The sequence below is a fragment of the Alligator mississippiensis genome, chromosome 3, assembly GCF_030867095.1.
Source record: "Alligator mississippiensis isolate rAllMis1 chromosome 3, rAllMis1, whole genome shotgun sequence".
In the NCBI taxonomy this organism is placed as follows: domain Eukaryota; kingdom Metazoa; phylum Chordata; order Crocodylia; family Alligatoridae; genus Alligator; species Alligator mississippiensis.
The window spans coordinates 165,513,896-165,531,601 of NC_081826.1; the positions used below are offsets into that span (position 1 = coordinate 165,513,896).

Genomic DNA, 17,706 nt, shown 5'->3' on the forward strand with positions numbered 1-17,706 from the left:
GCCTCCATGTAGAGGATATAAAGCTGCACACCTTCAGGAGCTCCCTAGTGATTCCTTTACTGGATCCCCCCTTGCTCTGAGAATGATATAATTTGCACAATGTTTTTATCATGCACAGGTAACTTCTCCCTTCATGTCTGCTTGTCTCTGCCCCCAGCTAGCATAGATAAGAGACCCATATATTGCCCACCCACCTGCATACAGGTTCATCAAACAAAGTGAAAATGTAATTAGTCATCAGTACTGAAAAATGAAGTGGTCCCAGACAAGGCTCCATTTCAACCTAGAGGGTTTTGCTCTTCTTTTCTGAGTGCACAGTACTATAGTTTTCTTTGTCTTGTGCATCCCTTGTTGAAAATTACAATCTGGTTTTAGACATTGAAGGCCCCAAACCTTATCTGTAGCCCTGGGGCACTGGATGAGCTATGTGTTCAAATGCTGGCTTTAAGCCACATTTTACACTCCTCTATTTCTGGGATATGTGAGCACCAGCCCAGTCCCCAGGCATAATTTAACAGTCTTCAGGTTACTCTAATTAAGATCATCAGCAAATAACCATAAAGAGATTGTTATAGCAACTGCAGCTAATTGGGGCACAGGAACATGGAAAAATTTGAACCTAACTATCCAAGATATGTTCATCTTACAGTATGGTTGTTCTTGTTGATCTTACCTATATGTAAATCCCCCACCAAGAGCAGATGCAGTGGCGATGTGTAGGGGGTGTACGGGGCTGCACGTGCACCCCCTGAGAGCACTGGTACAGCACCTGTCAGGCTATGCTCCCTGTTTAGCCAGAGGGCAGTGGGGCAGGCAGCAGCACCACTGCCTCCCCTGCGAGCGCCAGCCGCAGGACTTCTGGAAGTGACACAGCCGCTTTTTGGTGAGTGCAATTGACGCCCGGGACTCCCCCGCCCCCGTCCCCCCTCCCCCGGTCACTGACTCAAGAGGCACCAGTTGCACATAAGCAGATGCAAACTACTATCCTTATCACCAGATCTTTGATCAGGTTATTTACATAATGCATATAACATAATAAAAGTGGGTAGAAGGAACAAGACAGAAAAATATTTTAGACTTGTTTTGTATAGAACTTGATCTTTGGAGGACTACTTGCAAATGAAACCAAAGCTTGTTGATTTGCTTTCCTTTCTTACCTTCTCCTGCCTCACTTACCAGAATTATTTTAGCTTTTCATTTTTTATGGAAAAAATTAAACTGAAAGCTTTCCACAATAAAGTTCTTCCTCATCTTCAACCTAAATTTTCCCTATCACAGCTTGAGGCCATTGCTCTTAGTCCTGTTCCCTATAGTCACAAAGAAAAGCCCATCTCCATTCTGTCTGTAATCACTCTTCAGGTATTTGAAGACTGTTATCAAACCAAGGGTATACTCCCTCAGTCTTCTCTTCTCCAGATTAAAGAGCCCTAGTTCTTTCAGTCTTTCCCCATAAATTCTGCCTTCCAGGTCCCTAATCATTTTGTTGCTCTACACTGGACTTTTTACACATCTTTCTTGAAGTGTGGGGCCCAGAGGTGAGGCCTCACCAGTACTGAACAGAGTGGAAGAATCATCTCCCTTGATTAGCCAGTGACATGTCTGTTAATACAGCCTAGTATACTGTTGGCTTTTTTGGCAACAAGAGCATACTGTTGACTTATATTCAGCTTATGGCCCACTCTGCCCCCAAATTGCTCTCTACAGTACTGCAGCCTAGTCCATCATTCCCAAAACTATATTTGTACATGCAATTATTCCATCCCAAGTGCAGAACTTTGCACTTGTCCTTGCTGTATCTCATCTGATTGTGGACCATTTCTCCAGGCTATCCCTGCCTTAGAGCATCTGCAAAACCAGACAGCATGTGAATTCAATATCATCAATCAAATCACTAATGAAGATATTAAACAATGGACCCAGGACAGACTCCTGGAGAACCGCACTTGATACCTCCTTCCAACTAGACATTGAGCCATTGATGACTACTCATTGAGGTTGATGATCCAACCAGTTACATATTCACCTCACAGTACTTTTGTCTAGTAGGTATTTCCCTAGCTAATTAAAGGAAAATATCATGAGAAACAGTGTCAAAAGCCTTGCTATAGTCAAGACAAGGGTCTTTGGGTAAATCTGATATCTTTTATTAGACCAGCTAAAATAGTTGGAAATTTTCTTCTTTGCAAGCTTTCAAAGAAGAATTTTTCCAACTATTTGAGTTGGTCTAATAAAAGATATCAGATTTACTCAAAGAACCTTGTCTGCCTACATCCTTAGACCAATACGGCTACAACCAACACCCTTGCTACAGTCAAGGTATATCACATCAACTGCTCTCCCCCCATCCACAGAGCCTGTCACCTTATAGAAGGAAATCAGGTTGATCAGGCATGACTTGCTCATGGTGAATCCATGCTGTCTGTTTCTCATCACTTTGTACTCTTCTAGATGCTTCAGAATAGATTCCTTAAAGACTTGCTCCATGATCTTTCCAAGTATAGAAGTCAGGCTGCGTGGTCTGTAGTTTCCTAGATCCTCCTTTTCCCTTTCATAAAGATGAGCACAATATTTGCCCTTTTCCAGTCATGCAGGACCTCACCAACTTGTACAAGTTCTCAAAGAGGATACCCAATGGCTATGAAATTACCTCAGCCAGTTCCTTCAGCACCCTTGGGCACATTCTGTCTGGCCCTGCTGACTTGAAAACATCTAGCATCCCTAAGTAATCCCTAATCTGTTCTGCCATTGCTCTAAACTATTTGTCTCCTTCCCTAATTTTGCTGCCAATTGCACTTATCATCAGGTACATACTTTGAGAAGACTGATGTATAAAAGGTATTAAATACTTTGGCTTTTTCTGCTGCTTTCCACATTCTGTAGGAGACCTATTGTTTTTCTGATCTTCCTCTTGACATACTTGTAGAATACCTACAAGTATTGCCTTTTATGTCCGTTGCCAGCTGCTTCCCAAGTTGTGCCTTGGCTGTCCTAATTTTCTCCCTGCACGTTGATATGATATTCTTCTACTCTTCCCTTGTAATATGATCTAGTTTCCACTTTTTGTTCATTTCCTTTTTGAGTTCCAACTCATTGAAGAGATTGCTGTCTAGCCTGGCTGGTCTCCTATTGCACTTTTCATTCTTCCATCACATCAGGATAGGTTGCTTCTGTGCCCATAAGAGGGCCTCCTTAAAGTACAGCCAGCTCTCCTGGACGTCTTTTCCCCTCTGTGGCATCTCTAGTGGATGTTGTGAGTACCACCACCCCCTTCATCAGGGTCTCCCTACTTTCCTGCCACAAGTTGGTACCTGAAGAGAAGGTGGGGGTTCAGTGGGGTTCTTCTTCCCCTATCGACCCAAAGACAGGGTACTCACAGGAGTGCCATGGTGTTCCTCAGGGCTCCGCCTCCCCTACACCCCATCCACTCTCCAACCGCTCAGGTGTTCCACTCATTGCTCCACCGATCTCTGTACGCCCCTTTACTATGGGGTCTGGCATCAACTTCAGCAAACCGGCCGGTCGCCTGGATGTTAATGCCTCTGGAGCCTCAGTCCCTGATCTCAAAGGGCCGAACCCCAGGCATTTAGCATCCTCTCCCCTCTGAGAGAGGGGCACTTCTATAAGCTTCAAAATTGAGGGGCTGGAGATTGTCTGTCCCCAGCCTAATGCCTGACACTGCTCCCCCTCCTTTGATGCGGGGCATTGTCTTCAGGGCCTTCACTACCAGCCTCCAGAGTCACCGCCTGCAAGGCATGCTCCCAGCTGGCTTTCTCTCCCCTCTCTCTGCCAGCTTCTGGCAGGGTTTTTAAATTCCCTGCGGTGGCAGCGTGAGCTGCCACAATCAGCTGGCCACCGCCCTGCCCAGGAAGTAGCCACTTGAACAGCCAGCACAACACTGGGTTGCATGGCTCCTGCTCCGCTCCCACTCATCTTGGTGGTAAGTTCGCTGGGGTATGGAGGGCTTGCTCGCTCCCCCCGGGAATGCCCGGGTCTGCCCCAGGCCTCCTTGGTGCCTGTCACAGCGGGGTCCTCGCGGAGGGCCGTGATCTCCTTGAGGTCCCTCACTCCGTGCACAGGCCAGCCCAAGGCCCCCTCTAATTCTCACCCGCCACGTCTCGTTGGAAATATATTAGGGAGGCTGCCTATGACTCCCTGGGTACGGCTACTCGGGACCTCTGTCCCCACGGTTCTTCTGGACCCCCTGGGGGTCTCCTGATACGGTGGGTGTTCCTCGGACACCCTAGCCTTATGGGCTATGCGTGGCTCCTACCAGCCCCTAATACCACGCCCCAAGCCTCACAGATGTAATGGACGTTGTCCGGTCTGTACGCCCGCTTCCCGGGCCTCCTCTTTACTGTGGCCCACTCTGGGCTCCCTCTCTCCTGCCCAGCCTCTTGCTGGGACTCTTGTCTGGCCCACTCTGGGCCTCCCCTGCCAGTGTGGTTCCGCTCAGGGACTCTCTAGCGGGCCTCCGGTCCTATGGGCCAACCACACGGGCACCCTCTCTGACCCTGGCTCACCACGCTGCTACTCCCCGTCTTCTCGGGGCAACCGCAGCGCCCTGCCTCAGCCTGAGGGGTGTTACCGCACTAGCCTGCAGCCGGGCTCGTTATGCCCGTCTCGGGCTTCTCAGTATGGCGCTCCCCCCTCTTTGGGGCTCGCCGTGCCCACACTGGGCTACTCAATAATACCGCCCCTTTTCTGGGGCCGGGGTCTATGTTCCCCCACACGCAATCCGGGGTCTAGGTCCCCATCCGCAACCTACAGGTTGCACCTGCGACCCACTGGCCGCGCTCCTCGCTGCCAGTTGCTCACGCACTGGCATGCGAGCTGCGCCTTCCCTGGCACTATGAAAATAATGCGCCCTCTTGGCGCTAGGGCACCCCACGCTCTCTGGGGTCCCTATAATTGAGGCCTCCTCCAACCCCTACAGCCTCACCCAAGCCTCTGGGTGTAATAACAGAGGCTAACAAACACAAGCCTCCTGGCTGTAACACAAACATAAAGCTCCCTGGCTAACCATAGTGCCCAATCCTCTCAGGGCTATCATGAGCTGTACTTGCCTGTCAGGCTTCTCCCCATATCTCAGCTGAGGGAACTCCTACCTCTCCAGCTGTTGGCAGAGAACTGCCAGCCTGGCCTCAGCCCTGAGCTTTATAGGGGCCAGGCCCTGCCTCCTACAGGCAGCTGGCTCCTCTTGGTTGCTCCGGCAACCCGCAGCTGCGCTCATTACCTGAGCAAGCCTCAGCTGGGCTCGTTATGTCAGGCCAGGGCGCGCTCACTCGCTCCCTGGCAGTTTCTCCTCTATAGGAGCAGGGGCACCGAGGTGCCCTGCGACAGTGCCTGTTGTGGCTTCTCGCTGCCACACCCTCAGACTAGCCACCTAGGGATCCTGCCCACCAGTTCCCTTAATTTACTAAAGTCTGTTTTCTGACGTCCAGTATCTTTATCCTGCTGCTCTCCTTCCTTCCTCCCCTTAAGATCTTGAGCTCTATCATTTTGCAGTCACTGGCCTCACCTACACGAGACACTTCCTGCTCAGTAGCCTGAGACTACTGTGCAGTAACATCATGTGGCAGCAACTGTGAGTTCTATCAAGCCAAGAAAGTTCCTGTTATGTTGTGAGCCAAACTTCATTGCCTCCCCCTCCCCTAAAAGCTAATCCACATTCTGCTAACATGCACACAACTGCAATAACACATTCAAGTACATGCTTCCAGTACTCTTGCTCCTTTTTCATCAGTTCCTCCAGGTGTGAATCCAAGGTTAACCCACATTGCCCCATCAAATATGTAAGCAAAGCTGTTCTATGAGCCCCCGAGTTCTCATGATTTTGAATTCCTACAGGGTTTCGCCAGTCATTAAACCCATCACTAGCCGGTGCTGTCGATGATGTTGAGAAGAGCTTGCAGACAAAACAGTAAACACAACCGGTTGTTTGGAGAGTATAACAGCCACTCCTGATTGTATTTTTCACCATTAACTTTTGTTGAATGAAATAGACCATATGAACAATATCTAATTTGGTTTTTGAATGACCGCTTTGATTTCTCAAATGGGCTGTTCCAATGTCGACACTCTGAGGAACTTTTCTGTATCCAGAATGAAATATCGTCCTCAGTCAAGACACCCCAGAGACCAAGATCATTGGACTTTGTGTATCTACTTTTTTCAGCTGGGATTTCAGGCTTTGTAACATTCTCAGGTGTAGTAGTCACATTCACATCTGTATAATCTATCCTAGTAGAAAAGGTGGATCCTATGGTTGCTGTGGTCCTGGATGACTCTCTTGAGTATGAGATTCTTCCTTTATTACAGTGAAATAACTGTCAACTTTCGGTAATTGTTTTAGCTGCCCTTCAATAAGCTGCTTCTTTTTTCCCTTCTGACATCCACTTTCAAAAGCCCTCTTCATTTTTAACAACCAATTATGTAAAACTTGAAACTTCGTATTACAGTATAACCTCAAGAATCTGGCACTTCCCCCACTGCTTCAGGACCAGCTGCCGCTCCCCACCACCGGCCCAGAAGTGGTGGGGGAAGCTTGCATGCGGCTGCTGCCACCTCCATTAAGCACCCTGCACTGCTGCTCTGCATGTGGCTAGTGCTTCGGGACCAGCAGCCGCTATCCCACAACCATTCCCAGCTCCATGACCAGCTGCAGTGCCGATTTAAAAAAACTAGCATTTTCAAATTTCCGGCATGTGCTTGGTCCCAAGCATGCCAGATTTGTGAGGTTTTACTGTATTTTCTTTTCGTATTTAGAGGCCCCTCATCATGTGAGGCCCTAAACTGTAGCTTACTTAGCTTGTGCATAAATCCCACCCTGGGCCCAGGCTGGGAGATTCTTACCTTCCAGCCTGAGCTCTGCAGTCATGGGGCCAGTGCTAAGAGATCCTTATCTCCTACCTCGAGCCCTGCGGTTGTGGGGCTGATGCTGGGAGATTCTTTTCACCCAGCATCAGCTCTGTGGACATAAGGCCGGCACTGGGAGATCCTTATCTCCCAACCCTGGCCCTGCGATCACATATCAGGGGCTGGCAGCTCCCTGCTGATGGGACAGGAGGACATCGTCCCCACAATGTCCTCCTGCCACAGCAACAATGTCCCAGCCCCCACCAGGAGACAAATGTCTCCTGGCCCCCTGCTCCCTGCCAACCCCTGGGCTAAGACCCAGGGGGACCCTAGAACTCCCCCTGGCTGCTGTAGGCTCCTGGTGCAGAGCCACAGAGAGTGAGAGCAGTCTGCTGCTAGCAGCAGCAAATCTGCTTCTGCATCCTGCATGTGTAGATGTGTGCCTGGGAGAGTTTACTCTAGAGTACTTTAGAGTAAACTGCTCCCAGATTATTTGCACATGTAGATGCACCCAGTCTGTGGTAAGGCATCAGATTATGACCAAAACTTTGTTAATCATTTTGAGGCTGGCCTCTTTCTCTCTACATGCTTTCTCTAAGTTGACTGTTCCCTTACTCAGGAGGGTACAGTGCACATTTGCCTTCTGAAACCAGGGTTTCTACTGTATTAGTTACTGGCCAGTAGGAATTGTGGGAGAACGTTGTTGTCAGCACATCAGCCCTTAATCTCCTTCACTAAACTACTGAACAATACTTTGCATCATTTCTGTTCTTTACTGGGTTTGGGTTTTAAAGTCTTAAAGTGTTCAGATATATCTGGGGTTTGACTTGCCTATGATAGCCCTTAAACAAGACTAGGATATGCATGTTAATTTGTGCAGTATAGGTGTGTATATGATCTTTTTTATGTTTAGAATAATAATATACTCTTTACTTGCATTCATTTTAGAGTGTTTAGTGTGTCCCAGAGTATTCCTATATTTGCTAATGCCATGGCAAATATGATAATCTTGTTATATTTCTGTATTGTATTAGTGAAAATTTATATTGATGCAAGGTATAATTGAAAGTTGCCTTGTAAGTAAAATGTTGCTAATAGGCTATGATGGACTGCCTACAGATGAGTTTATGAATATTACTGTCTCTTTTGCATTATCATTTGTATTTATGATTGCTCAGCAGCAGTATGATATCATTAAAAACATAATTTAGGTCAGCAGTTGATGTGGTAATGAATGAGACCATACTGCAAGGCAAGAAAAAAAGAAGACCAAGATTTTAAAAAATCATTTCCCAAAATTAGGGCCTTTAAAGGGAGCTATTGAGTCTCAGCTTTTGAAAATTAGGTAATTGATTTAGCCATGTAAATGCAGATTTAAGTATGATAATGACAAATCCTCAGAAGTTTCTAGTATAGTCAGCAAGAGTGCATGGGTGCTCTGAGCTTTGAAAAGCCAAATATTAAGAACCCATTAAAAAAACAAACTTAGCCACAGGGCCTTGTAACAGGGCTCTCTGTTACTTGAAGATAGAGGCAGCCCAGCCAGGGAATATGGCAGGGCAGGCAGGGCACCACAGCTGCCAGTGGCCAAGGCAACAGGGCAAAGGAGGCAGGCAGCAGACACCTGGAAGTGGTCAGCTGACTGGATGTAGGCAGGGCCCTGGCAGCATATAAGCCCAAGGCTGGGGCTGAAAAGGGAGTCTCTCTCTGGCTGTCACAGGGAAAGGAGCTCCTGTCCAGGGGAGCCAGCCAGGGATGCTGAACTGATCATTTTACTGCCTCCAGGAACAGGGAGGCTCAGGGAACCTGTGAAGTACTCTGGCTAGGAGGTATACTATATTAAGGGTAAAGGTTTGTCCTCTTAAAGCTGCTACTTTGTTGTTTGTTATAGCCCAGGGTCTTATGATTTATGTTACTGTTTCTTGGTATGAGTAGTTTGGGATGAGACTGGAAGAGGAGCTTCATTAGTGCCCAGGGGGCACTCAGCTGCCCTGAGCCTTGCCAGGGGCAGGCACAACCACACAGGGGCCTGGGGCCCAGCAGGCAGGGGCCAGGGGCCTGGTGACAGAAAGGACAAACAGAGCTAGAGCCTCAAAGCCAGGTCCACTTCAGTGGGCCTAGGCTAGAAGGCTTAGTGAGATTAAAGGGACAGAGGCTGAGGAGGCTGAAGCCCCACATGTGGAATAACATCTTTGTAACACCCTCGAGGCATGGGGTGTGGTAAAGGAGAGGATTTGGAGCCATGCAAATTAGCCTTTAAAGCTTTGGGTGCCCTGCTGGATACAGCAGACTGAAATAAAATTCGGCAAGGGCCTGGGCACAAGCAGAGACTGTCAGGGTCCAGTGGGACTGAGGCCTAGCAAAGGCCTGTGGGCAGCCTCCCTATATATTACAAATAATGCCAAGGTACCCTAAGGGTGGAGCAGGGCATGGTTGCAGAGCCACCAGGGGGTGTCATGGCCACTTCTGGAACCCTAATGTGTTACAGGCCTGAAAAATTAGAACTTCTTATGGAAGTATTTAACACATTGACACATCCAGCCACCTTACTGTGCCCATAAATCAGAGATGGATATGCAAATATTATCATTAGTTCTTCTAGTTGATTTCTGGGTAGAAAAGTGGAGGAACAGTTGTGTCGTGGAAACACACACAGAGTACTTTTGGGTCAGGTCAGCAGAAGCTTTTATTCAAAAGAAACTACAGCTGTAGGGGGAGTTCCAAAGTGACATGGATTTCCCAAGCACTTGGAAGGGGTGCCCCCCAAATGCAAAATCAGGAGGCTTATATACTTTTTAACAGTCGCTTACAACTCACGTGATCATATAGTGAAATTAGCATGAAAAGCGGCTATAATATTACTTCATTATTTCTTTGCTGTTATCAGGATGGGAATTATGGGGGAGATAGGGTTAGTTCACAAACCTCCTTCTTGCACCTGGAAATCTACTTTGTACATACTTTTTTTTTTTTTTTACCTTCAAGGCCGCGGTGAGCGAAGCATTTGCAGAAGAGTTACAAAGAACAAACACTTGCCCTTATCTGTTCTACTGTACCGAGCCAGCAATTCTACACAAAGCGGTTATGTCATCTTATAACTAAAATAATCAAAGTTTAAGGCATATATTTTTTTCTGATTCCACAGCCCCCCCCTTTGAGACTATTTAGTCTCACTTTAGCCTTAAATTTCCATTCTCATGAGCCCCTCTATTTCATCATGCAGCCTTTCATGTTTTCTTTCAATCTGCTCACACTTTTGTAACACCATTATGCTAGACTCTGCTGTGGGTTTTCTTGCCTTGCTAAAGCTTCTCCTGCTGGCTTTCACGCAGCAGAGGATCAGTTGCATTAAGACATAGAACATTATCAGAACTATCAAGACAAACAATATTCCATACAGGATTTTCTTGCCAAGGGCCCCGAAATCTGGGAGCCAGGAGGTTAGCCAAGACCACATTTCTTCTAGACCCCAGTCAGTATTTTCTGAGGCCACTTGATGCAGGACCCTTAACTGATTTCGGATTTTGCGAATGTCAGTTTCGATTCACATGTCCTGATTGACATAGACACAACAGGTGGAGTTTACTAAGGCACATACTCCTCCCTGGGATACCAATAGGTAATCTAGGGCTATGTGGTATTGTATAGTTACTTGTGAGATCTGGGAGATCTCTTTTTGCAGAGCCTGAATTGCATCCGCAGTGGCATTTCCCATAGCTTCCATTGTGGCTGAAATGTTAATTATGGCTAGTTCCAATTCTCTTACTCCAAGCCACGGTATGAATGTTCTCACAAATCGATGGAACCCTGTGTTTCTGGTAGCTAAGGGGTTAACCGCCCTTTTCATGTGATGGTTGAAATTTTTTACTTGTTCCAGATATATTGCACTATGCATTTCGAAATCAGGGATAACACGTCCAAGAGTGCATGCCCCCACCCAATTCCAGGGCAAGATTTTATGAGCCCTGTTTCTGCAGAGCCAGTAAAGGCCTGGGGCAGAAAGGGTACTCAAATCTCGACAGTTGTTGTGCCCTATCCGGCACTTTCGATTGATATGCATCGTATAGGACGGTCCACGTTCAGCTGCTATCCTGCTGGACCGAGATATATTACAAGAAGTAAAATTGGAGTGAATGTAAAATTCTGATCTGTTTGCAATGAGAGCAACATGAGGTTCCTTAGAAAAGTTGTAGACCATGAATCCTGTACAATTGAGAGAGGGTACGTTACCCAACAGGATTCCACTGGTGCTACTAGGGCTATAATCTAGAGTAGTTAGGCAATGAGGGTAGTGTTCTACAGGTGTGGCTTTATTATAAGCTCCGGTGTTGTTGGATCTGTAACAGAAAGGCGCCTCTACTCTTGGGGAGATTATCCAGTTAGCAGGGGCGGCCCTCCATTCTTTAGGAGCGGACCGATGGGCAGCTAACGAGTAGTGTCTAACGAAGCCGCCGTTTATTGTTCCCCATTGCTGGAGGGATATTGGTACTCCGATCATTGGGATTCCTTGGTGTAGGTGTGCTGGGCAGTGAGAGCATATCCAGCAGTCACTTTTATTTCCAGCTTGAGCCACCGCATGGGAGATCTGCAAATACAAATTTTTCTCCCACCCCCCTTGGGTGATACTGAGATACCCAAGTGTGATATATAAGGATATCGGTGCCATTTTTAGATACAGGAGGGACAAAGAATCTTAACAACAAACATAACCAGCACCAGTAAGAAAAAGAACACTACCAGCCAAACCCAGGATGGCAGCCAAAGTCTTTCTTCGTCCTCTGGGCTCAAGTTACCTAAAGGACTGATAATGTCGGCTCTTAGTCTTGATCGAGGTGGTGATCTTCCGAATGGGAGCATTCACTTTCTTCGAGGCCGAAGATGATATCTTCGTTCTTCAACTGATGAATCCGGCTGGGCTGAGGTGTTGGGTGCAGGGGAGAGGTTACTAGCACTTGCACCCTGATGCTCCTCACTTGCCTGAGTGAGGTCCTGAGGGTCTTTGTCCTTGGCCTCAGGGAAAGATCCCAACCTTGGTTGGAATACAGCTGCTTCGGGGTCCAATGGAGGTGATACCTTCTTGCAGTGCGAGGCGTGAGTCCACGTTTGGTGACCTTGGCAACGAACAGCAGAATTAGTGGTTAGAAGTACCTGGAAAGGTCCTTTCCATCTGGGTTGAAGTGCGTTTTTCCGTTGATAGACCTTTACGTAGATCCAATCCCCTGGTTCGAGGTTGTGACAGGGAACATCCGGTGGTTGAGGTAAGGCTTCTTGGACCTGTGAATGAACAGACCTGGCATACTTCATTAATGCCTTGCAATAATTTAGTACAGTTTCATCAGTTAATTGTAGGTCTGTTTGGTGAGGGGCAACAGGTGGTGTAGCTGGCATCCTCATGGGTCGTGCCATGAGTATTTCATAAGGGGTTAGGCCATGTTTTCTGTTAACAGTGTTTCTAATGTGCATAAGAGCAATGGGCAGTGCATCAGGCCATTTGAGGCCTGTTTCAGCACAAATCTTCGAAATGCGCGTTTTTAAATCAGAGTTTTTACGTTCTACAGCACCACTTGACTGTGGATGATAACTACAGTGTAGGTGTTGCTGTATGTTGAGTGCTTGGCAGATGTTTTTTACTATCTGTCCTGTGAAATGGGTGCCACGGTCACTATCTATTGTGAGGGGCAATCCAAATCTAGGGATGAATTCTTTGAGCAATTTCTTTGCTACAGTGATGGAATCAGCACGTACGCATGGGTAGGCTTCCACCCATCCAGAGAACACATCAATAATAACAAGAATGTATTCATAAGAACAGCACTTAGGTAGCTGCACAAAATCAATTTGCAGATTTACAAACGGTCCCCATGGAGGGGGATGGGCTGCAGGTGTCGTTTTTACCCGTTGCCCAATGTTGTGAGCTAAGCAGATGGGACAGGAGCTACAGTACTGTTGTGCCATGGAAGGAAAATTTGGGGCAAACCAATTTCTTTGTACTGTAGCAATCATTCCTCCTTTGCTCGTATGGGCCACAGAGTGGGTTAAACGAGCAAGATGTGGCAAAAGCTCTCTAGGCGCCACCAGGCGGCCGTCCGGGGAGCGCCAGAGAGAGTCGGGGTGCAGTGAACATCCTGCACGCAGCCAGTCATTTATTTCCTTTTTTGGGGCCTGATTTTGAAGAAGGGCCAGACTTGAAAGGCTAGCCAAAGGAGACTGGTCTGCTGAAAAACACACAAAAACAGAGTTAGGAGCCTGTGGGCCAGAAAGAGCCGCATTTCTGGCAGAACGGTCTGCCAGATCATTTCCTCGTGTGACATCGTCAAAGGGTTTCTCATGAGCTTTACATTTAACAATAGCAATAGCAAGAGGCAATTGAACAGCTTCTAAGAGCGCTTTTACATAACAACCATGACTGATTTGGGTCCCTGATGAAGTGAGGAACCCTCTTTGTTTCCAGATTTGTCCAAAATCATGAACAACACCAAAAGCATACTTAGAGTCAGTATAAATGGTTGTGGTTTGATTTTTTGCAAGAATGCAAGCACGTGTTAAAGCAATGAGTTCAGCAACTTGAGCAGAACGAGCTTGGGGTAAAGAATAGGCTTCCAAAACAGCATACTGAGTGCATACTGCATATCCCGCAACTAATTTGCCTGCATCATTTCTAAGACAGGAACCATCAACAAACAAAACAAGGTCAGAGTTCGGGATAGGAATGTCCTTGAGGTCAGTTCGAGGGGTTAACAATTGAGTTGTGATAGACAGGCAATCATGAGGCTCACCATCAGAGGCAATAGGCAGAAGTGACGCAGGATTCAGAATTGAACAGCGATTTAAGGTTACATTTGCAGCTGACAGTAGAAGTTTCTCATATTTAGTAAGACGGGAATTGGAAATGTGCTGAGTTTTGCCCTTGAGCAGAAGGGCCATCACAGCATGTGGAACTGCAACGGTTAAAGAGTTTCCCAAAACTAGAGAATCTGCCTTTTCAACCAACAAGGCAGCAGCTGCAACTGAACGGAGGCAAGGAGGAAGTCCCGCAGCTACGGGATCAAGGGCAGAGCTGTAATATGCAATTGGGCGTTGCTTTTCACCATGCAGCTGAGTGAGTACTCCTAAAGCGATTCCTTCCCGTTCATGACAAAACAAGGTAAAGGGTTTCTTATAATTAGGAAGTCCAAGAGCAGGAGCAAGAGTGAGGGCTTGCTTAAGGACCACAAATGCTTGTTCGGCTTCAGGAGTCCAAGGGAGGGGTTCCGGGGTGGTATCATGAGTGAATGCTTGCAAGGGTTTTGCGAAAGCAGCATAACCCAGGATCCACTGTCTACAATAACCCGTTGCACCTAAGAATCCCCTCATCTGTTTTCTAGTCATAGGTTTGGGAATGTTGAGGATAGCTTCAACTCTACTAGGGGAAAGGTGTCGTTCTCCTGCTGAGATATCATGCCCTAAATAATGTACCTTAGACTTGCAGAGCTGCAATTTAGATTTTGAGGCCTTGTGGCCTTTCTGAGCTAAAGCTGTGAGGAGTGTCAAAGTATCTTGCTCACAGGCCTCTAAAGTGGGTGAGGCTAACAATAGATCATCAACGTACTGAACAAGGGTGGACCCCCCTTTGAACGTGATAGGATCCAAATCTTTTTTTAGGATCTGGGAAAACAGGGTTGGGGACTCTGTATATCCCTGAGGGAGTCTTGTCCAGGTATATTGAAATCCCTGATAAGTAAATGCAAACAGATACTGGCTATCCTTATGAACGGGGATAGAGAAAAAAGCAGAACAAAGATCCACTACTGTGAAATATGTAGCATCTGAAGGGATACAGGAAAGAATAGTGGCAGGGTTAGGGACCACGGGGAAAGCGGGTAACACAGCGGCATTTACAGCTCGAAGATCTTGCACAAAGCGATACGTATCTTTACCAGGTTTTTTGACAGGTAGGATAGGTGTATTGCAAGGGGAGCGTATTGGGAAAATAATCCCTTGCTCAAGGAGTGAGGAAACGACAGGCTTGATCCCTTCCTCAGCTTCCTTTGAGATGGGGTACTGTGGGACACGAGGAAGTGGCTTGGCAGGGTTCAGGATGATACGCACTGGTTCAGCACTCAGCATGTGCCCCACTTTATTCGCATGGGTGGACCACAGCTGTGGAGGTACTCGTGCCAACAGTTCCTCTTGCAAGAAGGAAGTGTCAGGATCAGAGTACTCCTGGGTTAGCAAAGCCACAAGCTCGGTTTCCCTATGTTCCGGTACCTCAAGGTAAACACCATCTGGGCTACAATAAATCACGCATCCCAGTTTACACAGCAAATCCTTACCAAGAAGGTTGACAGGTGCGCAGGGGCTAAGAAGAAAGGCATGATTTTCAGACAAAGGGCCAATAGAGATGGAGACAGGTTCAGAGACGGGATGTGGGATAGGTTGTCCGCCTATACCGACAGCATTTACAGTTTCAGGAGAATAAGGTAGAAAAGGAAACTCAGCAGCCTTTAGCGTGGAGCGGGACGCTCCGGTGTCAACAAGACAGGAGACAGGTTTACCAGAAATAAGGCATTCAACAAACGGACCAGATTGGTCAGTAGCAAGCAAAGGAGCAATGATGTCACTGTCCCTCAGGCTGTCCTATTCAACACTGGGAAAATTGACAGGAAGTGGAGGTGGGGGCTGGGGTCTGGGTCCTTGGCCGGGGCGGTTGGGGCATTCTGATTTCCAATGTCCTTCTTGCTTGCAATGATGACATTGGTTCCCATAGCCTGGGTTTTGTGGGCTCAAGGATCTATCTCTTCCCCTGAATCTACCCGGGCCTCCCCTTCCCCGTCCTCGTCCCCTTCCTCTACCTGGACCCTGCAACTGAGAAATCTGTAAGGCCATTAACTTAAACTCGGCACTGTCTTTAGACCGTTCCAATTTGTTATGAAAATGGTTAGCCGCAGCAAGGACTTCAGTCAAATCTTTAGTTTCCCAGCCAATAATTACTGTTTGAATTTTCTCAGCAATTTTAGGGTTAAGTCCCTGGACGAATGCTGCCACTATTGCTTGTTTAGCATTTCCGACTGGGTTATCCATTCCTGAGTATCGTTCAAATGCCTGTTTGAGGCGTTCTAAATAGTCACTGGGGTGTTCATTTTTGTTTTGTTTACAGGTATTTATTTTGGTCCAGTCTGCCTTTTTTGGGCAAATTGTGAGAACTGCCTGAACCAAAGCATTTCTCTTGTCAATAAAGTCTTGGCCAATCCCTGGGTTTTGATCTGGCCAAGTACAGGCAGCGTACAGACGTAGCATAGTCTCCTTGGGCAAAATGGATCGCATGAGCTGATTAATGTCAGCCCATGTTGGATTATAACAATTTATAACAGTCTGCAATTCTTCCTGAAATTTTTCTGGGTCTTCCCTGATTTTTGGGAACTTTTGAGTTAAATTGTAGAGATCACCTGGAGTCCAGGGTGCATGCACAGTTACTATATTTTGTCCATCGGTGCCAATGCCTGGCATTTGCTTAGGGGGTAAACTTGTGCAGTTCGGGATCTCAGATTGATGGGAGATCTTTCCATGCCTATTCCCATTCTTCTAAATACACCTGTGGTGGGTTGTGACCCAGGAGTAAATTGCCACACTGGTGATGATTGAGTGGCAGATATGGTGGATGAGTCCGGACTATTAAGCTCCGTGGATGGATTTACTGAAGGAGCTTCAGCTAATGGGTCACTAGCCTGGGCTGCAGCCTGATGTTGAACCGGTTGTTGCTGATGTGGGAGTCCCAGGAGAGCAGGGTTCGAACAAAGGTCAAGAATATCCTCTGCTGGCTCCGGTGGTGGGGGCGCCCCGGGCAATGCTGGATACATCGGAGCGGTGGCCAGCGTGTAATTTGAGGGAGCAGCCAATTTCTCCCGAACAGCTTTTAACTGCTGTTTTAATTTTTCTTGAGAGTCTTTTAGGCTCCTAGTTTGAGATTCTGTCCGCCTTTTGGACATTTCATCATACCAATAAAAGAACGCGTCCCACTGGTTTTGTGGTGTTTTGGATCCACGGGACTCTAACGCCCCTCTCAAGTGCACTATTTTATCCTGATCAAATGTTCCTTCCTGTGGAAAATGTTTCACAGGATCATCCCTAGTATACCAGTTCCACTTATCCAGGTACTTGCAAGTCTCGGGAGAATAGTGTGTGTACATAAAGTACGCCGGAGTCCCCTTAGGGGGGACAGGAACCTGTTTAGACTGACTTGTTCCCATTTTCAGTCACACAGGGAGACGTAGGAGAGGCTTATTTAGGATGTCCGGGCCGCTCAGTGCCTTGCCCCGCAGTTTTTCACTGCCCAGACAAAAGGCTTCTGACCCGACACCGGCTCATAAAATGGAAATGGGGAGGGAAACACTAGAGGGATCCTTTCACTCCTGCTTTCGGCAGAAGCTACTGGGACGAGGGGTTTGGAAAGGACAAAATCACTCAGACGCCCTGTCCACTGGGTCACGAGGTTCCAGTTGGGTCCCCTTGCTTTCAAAACTGCCCTGTCAGGCAGAATTGGGGCGGCTGAGCCCAACCGTAGTCTCAGTCCTGGTCAGTGGCTCATATTTCTAAATACACACACACATGCACATTTATTCAGTCAGCCAGACCTCCTACCCCACACCGCCTTAGTTAATTAACTACAAGCCCGATGTGCTGTTGGATGAAGGTGCCTCAAACAGTTTCTCCCTAAAACGTACGTTACCAGACACAAAATGGGATCCTTTACCAGACAGAAAATTTTAGCCGGCAGTAAGGTTCAGACTGACCTGTTTTAACAAGGTTCAGATCCAGTTACCACGGCCAAGTTGGGAGCCTACAGGCAGTCCTCCTCCGAAACCCCAATAGAGA

At 47.3% G+C, this 17,706-nt stretch overlaps 1 protein-coding gene across 1 annotated transcript in view; it reads left to right on the forward strand.

Annotated features, from left to right (window-relative positions):
- Positions 1-17,706, forward strand: part of SHOC1 (shortage in chiasmata 1) — a 102,848-nt gene that overhangs the window by 60,525 nt on the left and 24,617 nt on the right. The gene's annotated exons all lie outside the window — the stretch shown is intronic.